We start from the raw sequence: 15,848 nt of genomic DNA on the forward strand, positions 1-15,848 counted from the left end.
CACCCCGTTCGCGACAGAGACCCTCAGCGGGCGATCAGGGCCAAAAGATCCAAAAATCCGCGACGCGCACCTATTAAAATAGTCCGTAGGGACAAAGTCAACGGGCCTCAGTATACCCGTGTCGATTTGGTTAAAAACCGAACCTACTATTTGGTTTTCTAACGCGCGGGTTCGGCTCCTGGTTACCCGTCTATTCGAGTCGAGAATACCAAATCCCCCAAAAACTCTATTATCGGCCTCTTTCTCCTTCTCCGACATCCATTGTCGGTATGCGAAAAAAATTTACCAAAAAAAGTTTAAAACGCGAAAAGTAACAAAAGTTATGGAACCCCAATAAAGCAAATAAAAGGGGGAGTTCGCAAATACGATATGTAAGTATTTATTTGAAAATACTCAAGGATTGAAACAATAAAAAAATCAAGCAAGCAAGGTCGTGATGAATGTAGGGCAAACTACAAATCCCAATAACCCAAAGATATAAATAAAATATCAAATAATATTAAAAAACAATATGAAAACAAGATAAAAAACAATTCAATTTCGTAGGTTTGTGTGAATATGTGTGTGTATATAAGAATTCAGTTAATGTGTATATGCGTATATCTTAAAGATAAAAATTCAAGTTTAAAACCAAAAATAAAAATCTTATGTTAATATATAAAAAAAATTCAGGTATTGAAATTAACTAAAACTAAAATTATTTTCACCCCTATATTTGCGTGTAAAACTGCCAAAAAAGTAATAATAAAAGGGATATCCGGTAATATATGGATGTGTAAGACAAAAAAAACAACAACTGTAGAAAATAAAAAAAAGATGCAACTAAAAAAGCAAAAAGACTATATAAAAAAAATTGAAAAACTTTAAACTTTCAGAAATCAACCTGAACAATTTTAAAAATAATCTTAATGATTAAGAAATAACTAACAACCAAAAAAAAAATATAAATGAGAATAAATAAAACTAAAAATTTAAAAGTATCGAACTTAATGTTTGAAAATAAGTTAACTGAACTTGAATATATATGGCTTGGTGTTTTTGGTGCTGCCTTGGCGAAGGTTCGGTGAAGGCAGTATGTTCGTCCGTAACTAAGTACCTCAAGGTCTGGTCTGTCGTGCTGTTCGTGGAAGTGTGGCACATCACGCTCGAGAACTAGTCCCTAACGGTGGATGCCACACCTCCTTTCCTAACTATCGTGGCGACGACTGCAAACCTCACTTACCGGCAGTGCTGGACTCCCGGTAAGGTAGCTTAAACAGCTCGCCACGACCTCCGTCTTCTAGCTGAGTATCATAACAGGTACCACTTAATCAAGTTGCAAGAACACGAGGAAGGAACCCTGGCATGAATACTCAACCACTCCCTATACCTTTGTCATGAGGACATTTGTCGACCAGGCGAGCCCAATCGGCGTTGCCATCATGACGGTCCCTGTCCTGTCAAAAGACGGAAATAGGGATTGGGTTTGGATGGAACATGGGATAAAGAAAGGAAGGAAATCTAGAAGAAAAGTGGGAAGATTAAGAATAGTGAAAAATAGTTACTTGAAAAATGTGGGAAATAAAAAAGATTATCGGGCTATCACCGTTGGGCGCCATTGTTACGTGGCTGACTGTTTGGGTGGTGAGGAGCGGCGGCAAGCAGGTATGCTTGCGGGCCCAGGCTAGCTCGTCGTTTTGGGCGGGGTATTGCACCACCGACCTCACCCGCAGCCACATGAACAAAAAGGGTTCATACCTGCATGTGTGTAGAAAAGAAAGAAAAAGCTGAAAAAGATAGAAATAAACGTGAGGGGCAAAGTTACAGAGGGGAAAGCGTAAGGGGTAGAAAAAGATGAAGGCCTGTCCCGTCAGGTGGTCTACCCTCCCTCTGCAGTGCAACTTGCACCGCACCGTGGGCACTGTGCTGACTCCTATCTACTTACAGTGCCCCCAAACCTGACACTGGTCGGTCCTCTGTCACTCGGTCATTTTCCCTAACCACTCACCTTCACCTAACCTTTCCGCGCACAAGCGCAGCACCAACACCAAACTTAAAACTTTAGCCCTGTATTATTAAAAGATCTAAAATTTTTCATCCAAACATAATTCTTATAATTTATTTACAAAATTTTTGGTTTACAAATTACCAACAAACTCCCTGCTACTGGTTCAGTAATTAAAAAAAAAAACTTAAACTTCGAGTTTAATATAAAATAATTTGACAAGGATTTCCAAAAATTTACTCGATTACTAAATTTTATTACTAATGAATATTAAGAATTCCTGAGAGTGCAAGAGGAAGTAGATACATTTCAAATCAAATACAATACAAAATACCTATGACTAATAGAAAGAGTGTCTGAACTCACATAAAAAATTAAAATTTTTGGGGCCGCCCTAATGTAATATTATTAATAGGAGCTAATTCCAAATCCTAGAGATACGAATTCAAACAAAATAAAATAAGAGGGCGAACAAAAAAAATCAAGTACCCTAATCCCTGACCTACCGCAACCGCTCAAGTAAACATAAGATCAAATATGTACAACGCAAAAGTAGGTAATCCAAGCAAAAGAATTTATGTGTTTATGAAAACAAAAGGTATGTATGTAAGTGCAAATGTACGTTTGTGACGTTTTTCCTGCATGTACATATGTTCGTTGCAATCTGTTTTTATTTTTTTCTGATTTGCTAATTCCAGTTCTATTTTTGCAAGAGCAGGAATCTGTGCTAACACATGTACATACACTCAAATATGTGTATTAGCAAAAATATTGTGCTCAATTTTCACTCACCCATATACTCGTACTCCAACGGCGCCGGTGCAGTTGAGTGGATGTGCTGAATTCGCTGAAATAGCAAGAGTCAAAAACATACATATGTACCTATGACCACACTCAATCACTCAACCAGATCGCTCGCTTGCAATCTTGGTTATTGAGTGTTTTGATAGTAATAACTTTACTGCCGTGGTGACAATATGTTAACTAAACGTGTAATAAAAAAATTGTAAAAAAATTATGAAAACGATGAAAAATAACTTTCAGGTGCTTAAAAGCAAGCTCCTGGGGCAACGGTGTGAAAGGCGGGGGTAAGTTCGCCGGACGCGTTCCGACAACTATATATGGATGTGCAAACTGTGCAAACTAAATTAATTAAATTAAATCAAAATTCCATAATTTCGATTTAGTAAAAAAAACTAAAAACGCATGTATAACCGCACTGCGTTACCCGCCTTTACGTAACAAAAACACACCCCTGAGTGCAGGACCAATTGACTCAGCAATAAAAATGATGGCCGCTGAGCGTGGGTAAAAACGAACCCGAATGAATTCGTTTTGAACATTGCAAGTGAACGGTCGTGAAAAAGCTAAGCGGCGTAGAAAAAAAAGTAAAGTAAAGATTTAAAAAGAAAATAGAAAGACTGAATACAGTTTTGTGAAACTAAAAAGATAGACGTTTATTGCATTCAAAAAGTGTAACTAAGAAATTAGAATAGAGAACGTTTAGTAAACCAATAAGAAACACGAACAAACGAAATTTACTTTAAATAAACTAAATCTAATCAAACATAAAGAAAAAGCAGACTTATTGTTACTGTGTGTGTGAGCGGGTGTGCGCATAGGGCTGCATACCCACAAATTAACGTGAGTATCAAAGAAAAGAAGAAAAATGGTTGGCGCTAAAAGGCCAACCTTAAATGGCGACCGTGACGCCGGGCCTCGAAATGGCGGCCATAGTGGTGAAGAGGCAGGCCTCTTAAAAACTAAAATTTTAAAAATTTAAAAATCAAAAAAAAAAATTTTTTTTGTTATTAATTAAAAACGAAAATGAAGTAAACCATCAAACAAAAATACAAAAAATTACAAAATCGAAAGAAAATTAAATATTAATTACAACAAAATACACATATACGAAAAGAAAAAGTTACAAATAAAAATCCAAAAATCTACAAAAAAATTTAAAAAACCATAAAAATCCAAAAAAAATACAAAACTTATAAAACCCATACAAAAAAAAAATTTAAAAACATGAAAAACTTTACAAAAAATATAAAAATCTTCAAAATGTTACAAAAAATTGCTGAAAAAGCAAATCATTTAGAAAATTGTCTACAAACAAAAAAAAGAGAGAGAGACATTCTTCAAATTTACGTACACATAAAGCAGAGATAATTCATATAATTAACAAACACGGAAATAATACGAAAAGTAACAACTAAAACTACTTAACATGCAACGGAGGTAATATAAAACTTTTATTAAATTTTGAACAAATTAAAACGGCACTAATACGCTCGTGTAGCACTGTACCTCCAAATCGTAGAGGCATAACGGTCCACAAAATATATATATGTGTACCATAACCAATACTGTACATAACGGTCATAGGCAAGCCACGCCATCAATATTTACAGCTAAATACATAACGCTGAAAACCAGCAGCATATATCAGCAGCAGAACGCCAGCAGAGAAGGCAATCAGCATAATAATATGAAAGACCTACATACTGGCAGCGGACAACAGCAGCAGCAGAAAATTTGCAGTACGGGTATGGCGCACAGTGTGAAGAAAACAAAAGTAGATTATTAAAATTCTATTTCAACTTGTTCTTTAAAAATATTGTAGTTTTGAATTTTCATACCATCCCATCACTTTACTATATTATCATTAACTTTTCTTATAATTAAACATCACCTACGTAATTCCTATTACTATTACTATTTTCAAACAAAATTTAATATTATTATTATTATTAAAACATCACAAAAGAAAATACAAAAAAAAAAAAAAATGAGAAAAGCACAACACAAATACATTTGTAAAAATTTTTTAATGATTTTTTTTTAAATAATATGGGTCACAGTTGGACAAAACCAAACCTAAAGTTTTCCGATTAATGCATCTAATCAAATAAGATTCTTTTTTACTTTTTCACATTCATTATATTTCAGCTGCCTTAATCATAACTTCATAAATAAGTAAAAATTAAACTCGTTGATTCTAATCCAATTTATGGAAATTCTAATTATTGTAAACTTTCACAAAAACATAACTTTGCAACATTTTCATTATAAAAACTTTTTTTTGGTTTTTGCCCAACTACCCCATATACGTACTTGCGTTTCAAGTGTAACAATTTATTTTGCCAACCTACAGTGCGCTACAGTGCGTCCGTAAACAAACATACAAAATTTTTTTTAGCGTAAACGGTGGTTCCGTAATTAACAAAAAATATTTTTTTTGCATAAACGGTGGTACCGTAAATAACCAATGAAATTTTTTTTAAATCCCGGTGCGTCCGAGGATATTCGTATTATAAATTTGAAAAGAGGCGGTGCGCCCGTATCTATAAAAATAAAACCATACAATTTTAGTAAAAACGGTGCGTCCGTAAAAGCACAAACACATTGAGATCTTTTTAATAAAGCGGTGCGTCCGTTATCATCAGCCAAGTCCTTTTACAAAAATAAAATATTTTCCTTTGAAATCAATTTAAATTAAATTACTTCAATATACATTCAATTTATCATTAAATATTCAGTCTTTCATTAAATTGCCGGATAATTCTTTCAATTTCACATCAACATTCAATTCAATTTCAATTTCTGTTAAATTTTCGTAAGCAATTTCCACAAATTCGACTTTAATCAGTTTAAATATTTCTTCTTTGCTTCCTACTACATATGTTCCTTAGAAACCAAAAAGTAGTTCCCAGAATTTCAGAACAAGACTCAGATTCCGAAAATTCCAAAAATTCAGATTCCAATTCCAAAAATTTTAATTCCGAAAGTTCCGATTCCGAAAATCTCGATTTTAAAAGCCCAGTTTCCGAAGGCGCAACCACATACTCGCCCATTACAATCAAAAACCTTGTTGTTAGACTTTCTTTGTCCGGAGAATTTCACGGATTTGAGGAATTGCCCGAAACAAATATTTCAAATCCTCCTAATTCCGATACAAATATGGCGACTCCTGAAGAAAAAAGGACACTTATCGGCATATGTGCTGGTATTATGCGTGAAAATTATAGCGGTGAGCCCCTAGGTCTCGAGTCTTTCATTACTAAAATTGAGTTAATCGAACAATTTGTCGACGAAAATTTAACCAGCATTTGTATTTCATATATTAAATCCAAACTCGATGGTAAAGCTCGAGAAGCGATACCAACTCAAGTACTTTCAGTTAACGATATAAAAATAGCACTACGTAACCGTATAAAACCCGACAACTCCAAAGTTGTGGCCGGAAAAATTGCAGCTTTGCAAGTTAATAATAATAATTACACCGATTTTGCAAAACGCGCCGAGGAATTGTCTGACGCTTTAGAGCGTTCGCTCATTATCGAAGGGATTACTCAGACCAAAGCCCGTGAAATGGCCATCGAGCAAACAGTTAACGTTTGCCGATTGAACGCAAAAACCAGTTTAGTCAAATCAATCCTCGCTTCAACCAATTTTTCTGATTCCAAGGACGTAGTAGCATAACTGATTGTAGAGCAATCGAATGAAATAAAAGAACGCCAAGTTTTAGCATTTAGAGCTCGGAACAATAACAATTTTAGAAATTTTCAAAGTAATTACCGAGGTCGAAATTTTCAAAATCAAAGTCGTAACTTTAACAATTATAACCAAAATAGACCATCTTTTAGTAACAATAACTGCGACAACAACTTCAATCGCGGCAATCAAAGGCAAAATTTCCGTTCCGGCGGCGGAAATCGGAATCAGCCTAATAGTAATAATAATAGCAACAATAGTCGTACTAGCAATAATAGCGGTTCCAACACTTCCAATAATAGAGCTAGAAATGCAAGCGTTCGGGCTTTAAACAGGGAAGCCCCTCAGGAGCGAACACTGAGGGAGGACGAGACAAATTACTAACTGATTCAGCTCACAATTTTTCTTCTAAAAACGTTTATTGTCTTAACTTAAATTATTCCGATTTTATACAAATAAATATTACTGGCTCTAACAAATTTTGCACATTTCTAGTCGATACACAAGCCGACATTTCGTTAATTAAAATTTCTTCTCTTAATAAAAATTTGTCAATTAATAGCAATGATACAATTAATATTACTGGAGTAACTACAGATACAGTTTCTACATTAGGTACTTTTACAACCAACTTACACTTTTCAAATTTTTATATCAAACATACGTTGCACGTGGTAGACAATGATTTCAACATTCCATCAGATGGAATACTTGGTAAGGATTTCCTAAAAACAAATAAATGCGATATCAGCTATGCAACAAATAGCATTTCCTTCTGGATATGCAATGAAAAGATCGCACTTCCCATCCTTCACGGAATGGAAAGCGATACATTTGTTATTCCACCTCGTTGCGAAGTCTATAGAATTTTCGCCTTGGAAAAAGACTCAGAACCACTTTTCGTGTATTCTCAAGAGATTTCTGACGGTGGTTTCACAGCGAAATGTATATTTGATACTAGTAATCCGATCATTAAAGTAATAAACACCACAAATAGCGTAAAATATGTAAATAACTGCAACATCCAAACAGAAAAACTTTCTAATTATCACGTTTATAAAATCAATAACCCGGTAAAGCAAGATAGTCGTATCAAAGATCTTAAAAGCATTTTAGAAAAACAAATACCTAATTATGCTGAAAATAAGCTTATTAACTTATGTTTACAATATTCCGATATTTTTGCGCTAGACAATGATAAAATGACAATAAACAATTTTTATGAACAAAAACTAAGACTAAACGATACGAAGCCAGTATACATTAAAAATTACCGCCTACCGTATTCTCAACGCGAAGAAATAAATAAACAGGTTAATAAATTATTGGAAAACGATCTGATCGAAAATAGTTGTTCGAATTATAACAGTCCCTTGATTTTGGTACCGAAGAAAGACCTAAATGGCCAAAAATCGTATAGAATGTGCGTTGACTTTAGGGCTGTAAATAAAAAGTTAATTGCAGACAAATTTCCCTTGGCACGTGTAGACGATATTTTGGATAACCTTGGCCGTGCGAAATTCTTTTCTACATTAGATCTTTTGTCGGGTTTTCACCAAATCCCACTTCACAAAGATTCAAGAGACATAACATCTTTTAGTACTGACCGCGGAGCTTTTCGATGGAAGGTGTTACCATTTGGTCTAAACGTAGCTCCAAATTCATTTTCAAGAATGATGTCAATTGCATTTCCTGGTATTTCACCCAACCAAGCCTTTATGTATGTAGACGATATAATAGTAATTGGATGTAGCGAAACACATCATCTCAATAATCTAAAAAAAGTTTTCGAAGCCTGTAGGAAGTTCAACTTGCGACTTAACTCAAAAAAAATGTAATTTTCTTAGGCCTGAAGTAACTTTCTTAGGGCATAAATGCTCAGCAAATGGTTTGCTACCAGACGATTCAAAAATTGAGGCAATTAAAAGGTATCCTAAGCCATGCGATAAAGATGCTGTCCGAAGATTCGTGGCATTTGCAAATTATAATAGGAGATTTATTCCAAATTTCGCTTCTTTAGCAGCTCCATTGAATCATTTGAGTAGAAAAAAGGTTGAATTTAATTGGGATACGGCATGTGAGATAGCTTTCGAAAAACTAAGAAAAAGTGTGATTTCTCCAAAACTTTTACAATATCCAGATTTCACCAAAAAAATTTTAATTACGGTTGATGCTTCAAAGTTAGGGTGTGGTGCGATACTGAGTCAAAATCATAACGGTAACGACTTGCCAATTTGTTTTGCTTCAAAATCCTTTAGCAAATCGGAACAAAATAAAGCAATAATAGAATTACAACTTTTGGCAATATATTTTGCAATCAAGCAATTTCGTGCATATATTTATGGCACTCACTTCAAAGTTAAATCTGATCATCGTCCACTAGTTTATCTATTTAATACGAAAGATCCGTCGTCGAAACTTTCCAGAATCATTTTGGAACTGTCCGAATATAATTTTACCATAGAATATATTAAAGGAAAATCTAACGTAGGTGCAGACGCGTTATCGCGAATTTCAATTCAAGAACTTAAAAACTCCAATAATCAAATTTTAGCGGTACAGACGAGATCTATGACGAAACGTCACGAACAATTACAACAATCGGTTGAAAACATAAACGAAGAAAATGTCAAATTACAGGTATTCGACAAATTTTCATATAATTTTTCCAAGAAAATCCATAGGATAAAAAGCCAAATATGTCATGACAACGATAATGATAAAATTAATTTAAAAATATATGCGCATTTAAAACATAAAAAACTCGAGTTACTTAATATTGTGTGTACTAACAAAATAATGCAATTAGATGAATTACTTTTGACGCTTGAAAAAGAAGCTGGTAAACACAGTATTAAGAAAGCAGAATGGCAAAAAGATGATCAAATATTTAAATATTTTTCTATTTCAAATTTTAAAAGTACAGGGAATTCAATTTTAAAAAATTTAAAAATACTATTAATAGAACCTGTCGAAACAGTTACAGACAACGACAAGAAACTTAAATTAATGGAAATTTACCACAATGACCCGATATCAGGTGGTCACTGCGGAAATAAAAAGCTTTACGCAAAAATACGTATGAAATATTATTGGAAAGGTATCACCCGTGATATTGCCACATACGTCAAAAATTGCAAAAAATGCCTTTTGAATAAAGTCAAGCCAAAAACCAAAGAAAATTTGGTGCTTACACCAACACCCTGCAAACCTTTCGATGTCGTAGTTATAGATACAATAGGACCTTTGCCTGAGTCGAATAATGGGAATAGGTTCGCGGTTACTATTATGTGCGACTTAAGCAAATACCTAGTTACAATATCAATCCCTGATAAGACAGCAAAAACAATTGCAACAGCCATTTTTGAAGGCTTCATCCTCATTTATGGCATAATGAAATCAATTAAAACCGATTTAGGAACCGAATATAAAAATGAAATTTTCTCTGAATTAACTAAACTCCTAAAAATCGAACATAATTTTTCTACAGCTTACCATCATGAAACCCTAGGTACAATTGAAAGAAATCATCGGGTGTTTAATGAATATTTACGAGCTTTTTTAAATGATAACTTCCCCGAATGAGACGTTTATTTGAAATATTTTACAACTCCTAGTACAGTCTTTGATAATGGATTTACTCCATACGATAGTATTCGGTAGAAATGTTACCTTACCAAATGAAGTTCAAAAGGAACAAATCGATCCAATTTACAATGTTGAAAATTATGCAAAAGAAGTAAAATATAGACTACAAAAAACGCATAAAATAGCAAACGATTTAATTAATAAACATAAAATTAAAAATAAGGATATATATGATAAGAGGGCGCGTCCGTTAGCTATTAATATAAACGATAAGGTAGTAATACAAAAAGAGCCTAGAAATAAACATGAAAGCATTTACCAAGGACCATATATAGTCACAAAAATTGATGGAGTTAATGTCACGGTTTTAGATGAAGTAAATAAAAAGGAAAAAACCGTTCACAAAAACCGAATCAATAAGGTAAACTGATAAATTTTTCCCATACAAATTTACAAACTAGCTTGTAATTTATTTTAAATTTTCACTATCTGTTATTGAAGCATGAAATTTCAAATTAAAATTTATATTAATATACAAAAACAAAAATTTCAATTTGCATGTAAATAAAACCAAATGTTAATATGCACGCACTATTTGTAATGAATATAATATATTAATTTAGTGCAATAGAAATTAGAAAACAAATTACATGTAAGTAATTGAATTAATATTAATGAAATTTCATATGTAAAAGAAAAAAAATTGTTCTGATTGAACGAATGAGAAAAAAGGGGAGGAACACCTTAATATCATACATTCATTCAACCAAAACAATTTAAGTCATTGGAACAAGAAGAATATGACAAATCTGATCAACTTGTCAGATTCTTCTTTTTCTAAGGAAGGGTGGTATAACCGCACTGCGTTACCCGCCTTTACGTAACAAAAACACACCCCTGAGTGCAAGTGGCATCGCCGTCAGCTGTTGCTGAACAGCAATGCCAATTGCACTCAGCAGGACCAATTGACTCAGCAATAAAAATGATGGGCGCTGAGCGTGGGTAAAAACGAACCTGAATGAATTCGTTTTGAACATTGCAAGAGAACGGTCGTGAAAAAGCTAAGCGGTGTAGAAAAAAAGTAAAGTAAAGATTTAAAAAGAAAATAGAAAGACTGAATACAGTTTTGTGAAACTAAAAAGATAGACGTTTATTGCAACCAAAAAGTGTAACTAAGAAACACGAACAAACGAAATTTACTTTAAATAAACTAAATCTAATCAAACATAAAGAAAAAGCAGACTTATTGTTACTGTGTGTGTGAGCGGGTGTGCGCATAGGGCTGCATACCCACAAATTAACGTATCAAAGAAAAGAAGAAAAATGGTTGGCGCTAAAAGGCCAACCTTAAACATGCGCGGAAGTGAAACTATGGGCAGAGCACACCGATAAAGATCGGCGTTCTCAGAACATAGTAACTAACCGAAAAAAAAGGAATGTAAAGAATCAAAAAAATAATAAATGAATATAAATAAATGTCAGAAGAAAAGGAAAAGTGTGAGTGAAAAATTACTCAACAAGAATTTAAGAAGTAAAGTTAAATTACTTAACAACAAAATTACTTAGCAAAATTTTCAATTGAGAACCCAAAAAAGAATAAAGCTCGAAGCCCTTCGCTTTCTTCAAACCTTTTTCCCACCAAAATCTACATCCAGAAAGGAACATACATATGAATAGATACATACATATATAAAAAGGTATGCGCTAAATACAAAAGTTTCACTTGTTAGAAAAGGAATTTTGAAATTAAATATTGGTGATTATTCCTGCTGCTGCCGTGGTGGTGTGTTTTGTTGTGAAATGATGTTGTTGTTGGTCTCTGGAGGCTGACCGAGCTGATAAAAATTTATTATGTTGTGCAGAGATGGAGATGGAGTTATTGCGGTTGTAGTTGTTGTGGCGATATATCACCGCTACAGTAAAAAATGTTAATGTTGCTGCTGCCTGAGTCACAGGTGGTAATTTAAGTTGCCAGCAGTAAAAAGGTGTCGTACTTATTGTTGGTGTTGCACAGGCGATGAAAACAAATATGTGATGTTGGGAAAAAAAAATTATGTGTAGTTGTTGAATGCGTTGTGTGCCGTCCAAGAAAGCCAATGGGTGTTGTTGTAGTAGGCGTGCCGTGACGTCAGTTTAAACGGTGATGGAGTTGTTGTTGAGCGGTATGTCGCCGGAAAGCAAATGTGTGTATTTGTTGTATGCGTAGATGCAGTGAGCCGTCGGAGAACGCAAATTTGTGTAGTTGTTGTGGATGCAGTGTGCCGTCACTATAAAACCGTTGTTGTAGAGCCGTACGTCGCGAATAAAAAAAAATGCTGTTGTGGTTGTTGCGGCCGTATATTGCCAATGAAAAAGGTGCTGTAGTGGTTGTTGTTGTGGTGTGCGCCACCAAGTTACAGATGTGGTGTAGTGCGTGATAGTTGTTACCGGGCGGTATGTCGCCAAGTATAATGTATTTGTTTTTGGGCGGTACGCCGCCAATATACGTGCCCAGTGGGTCTTTCCCAAAGAAAAATCAATTGTGCACTGAAATTACATACAAAAGAAAATATATTTAGAAATTCAAAAGCAAAAGTGTATATATGTACATATACATAATTGCCTACGGATTTCTTGTCTGCATGGTCATATATTCATCTACATACATACATATTTGTATGCAGAGATGTATATGTCGATGCAAGTTTTCTTTTGGCTTGCTCTGGAGATGAGCAAGGTTGAAGCTCCAGCTCCCGTCAAGCATGCATAAAAAAGAGTATAATATCTTACCTCTTGTAAATTGTAATTTTTTGACAACTGATTCCAGCTCTTTGCACGTACCGCGGAAACTTTTCGACGCGCACAATTTTCTTTAGAAAGCGGGCTAATTCGCGCACTACTAGAGACTATGCACTTTGTTATTTACGGTTGTAAAAGCGCACTTCACTTGTAATTTTTCACTACTCACTTGCACTGGGCACTGTTGAAACAAGACTTTGGCCCGTTGCCTCAGTTTTCCCCTTCTTATAGCCACCGCCGTGGTAAGGAACGTTACCCAGAAACGGAAAATTTTGACCATTACATGCCAAACTTTCTTTTCGGCTTTCCCGTATTTTCCATCTATACAATCATGCACTCACACATTTATACGCTTACCGCTCCACAAACCGAACACCTACACAGATACACTCGGTTCGTGCCTTGACCGCTCACACTGATGCATTCACACGCTCATAGCCTTACACACATACACATCCGTATACATAATACAGAACAAAACAAACACATAGGTGCATGGCATTCATCAATGTTGCTAGGTTGTTAGTAACATAGTGATTGCTGCTAACAACCTGATGCCAACGCGCAACATCTTATTTCCGCTGCAACATGGTATTCACTATAGCTACAATGCTGTCAATACACAATGTTATTAGGTTAATGGCAACATTGCAGCTAAGGCACGGACCTGGATACAAAACACATAAACACATAGACACATATGCACGCTGCCACTCATTCTAGCCAGTATGAGGGCAGGCTGTCGTTACAGGCTCGCAACCGCCGATGGTGCCTGCACTATGGAGCGTGTGCGTAAAGAATTCAAACGCAGCCTGCTAAGTATTATTTTCCGCGCCCAACGTGTGGCCTCGACCCACGACTCAATGCCGGGCCTATTTTTTTCACGCCTTTAAATTTTCACACTGCTTACCTACAAACTAAATCACCGGGCTAATGCTACTACTTAAACCTATATCACAGATACTACTCTACCTATCTAATAGTAAATAAAATATCACAGATAAAAAAAAAATAAATAAAAAAAAAAATAAAATAAAATATCAGAGATGGCAAAAAATGTGAAAAAAAAAATATCACAGATCAAATAGTCAGGTAGGTTAAAAAAGTAAATCAAATAAATAAATTAAATAAATGCAAAAATAATCAAATAAATAAGAAGTCAAGAAAAATAAAATAATTAAATACGTCAATGAGTTAATAAATAAAATATGTCATTAAATAAATAAATAAAATACGTCGATAAATAGATAAATAACATAGAACAAAAGTACTAGCATTACGAAAAACATTAAACTATTTTGCAAAAATGTCTTTAGCATGGTATACGCCGATCTTTTTCTCACTACTATCGATGTATGAATCGAATTCCCGATTACATTTAAAACTATACATTTGATTTGTTTTGGGGCTAACTTGACGCTGTAATTGTCAACTTGGGAGCTTTGTTTGAAATTTCGGCGGTATACCACTTGTCCAATCTGAAACTTTACATCTCTACTTCTAGTGTCATATATATTTTTACTCCTGTCATGGACCAACTTCAGCTCTTTCATGATTTTGTCTCTGATGAGTTGCATTCTATCGCTGGATGCTTCTATTTCACACCAGCGCACCAGTAGGGGATCCCAGAGGTCTTAATGCCCCTCTTCCTGAAGCCACCCGCCAAGATACCAATGTCGAATGCCTGTAACGACAGCCTGCCTTCATACTGGCTAGAATGAGTGGCAGCGTGCATATGTGTCTATGTGTTTATGTGTTTTGTATCCAGGTCCGTGCCTTAGCTGCAATGTTGCCATTAATCTAATAACATTGTGTATTGACAGCATTGTAGCTATAGTGAATACAATGTTGCAGCGGAAATAAGATGTTGCGCGTTGGCATCAGGTTGTTAGCAGCAGTCACTATGTTACTAACAACCTAGCAACATTGATGAATGCCATGCACCTATGTGTTTGTTTTATTCTGTATTATGTATACGGATGTGTATGTGTGTAAGGCTATGAGCGTGTGAATGCATCAGTGTGAGCGGTCAAGGCACGAACCGAGTGTATCTGTGTAGGTGTTCGGTTTGTGGAGCGGTAAGCGTATGAATGTATGAGTGCATGATTGTATAGATGGAAAATACGGGAAAGCCGAAAAGAAAGTTTGGCATGTAATGGTAAAAATTTTCCGTTTCTGGGTAACGTTCCTTACCACGGCGGTGGCTATAAGAAGGGGAAAACTGAGGCAACGGGCCAAAGTCTTGTTTCAACAGTGCCCAGTCCAAGTGAGTAGTGAAAAATTACAAGTGAAGTGCGCGTTTACAACCGTAAATAACAAAGTGCATAGTCTCTAGTAGTGCGCGAATTAGCCCGCTTTCTAAAGAAAATTGTGTGCGTCAAAAAGTTTCCACGGTACGTGCAAAGGGCTGGAATCAGTTGTCAAAAAATTACAATTTACAAGAGGTAAGATATTATACTCTTTTTTAGGCATGTTTGACGGGAGCTGGGGCTTCAACCTTGCCTATCTCCAGAGCAAGCCAAAAGAAAACTTGCATCGACATATACATCTCTGCATACAAATATATGTATGTAGATGAATATATTACCATGCAGACAAGAAATCCGTAGGCAATTATGTATATGTACATAGATACACTTTTGCTTTTGAATTTCTAAATAGATTTTCTTTTGTATGTAATTTCAGCGCACAATTTATTTTTCTTTGGGAAAGACCAACTGGGCACGTATATTGGCGGCGTACCGCCCAAAAACAAATACATTATAATTGGCGACATACCGACCGGCAACAACTATCACGCACTACACGACATCTGTAATTTGGTGGCGCACACCACAACAACAACCACTACAGCACCTTTTTCATTGGCAATATACGGCCGCAACAACCACAACAGCAACTTTTTTTTATTGGCGACGTACGGCTCTACAACAACGGTTTTATAGTGACGGCACACTTCATCCACAACAACTACACAAATTTGCGTTCTTCGACGGCTCAC

The sequence above is a fragment of the Eurosta solidaginis genome, chromosome 1 (genome assembly GCF_040869045.1).
Source record: "Eurosta solidaginis isolate ZX-2024a chromosome 1, ASM4086904v1, whole genome shotgun sequence".
NCBI lineage: Eukaryota > Metazoa > Arthropoda > Insecta > Diptera > Tephritidae > Eurosta > Eurosta solidaginis.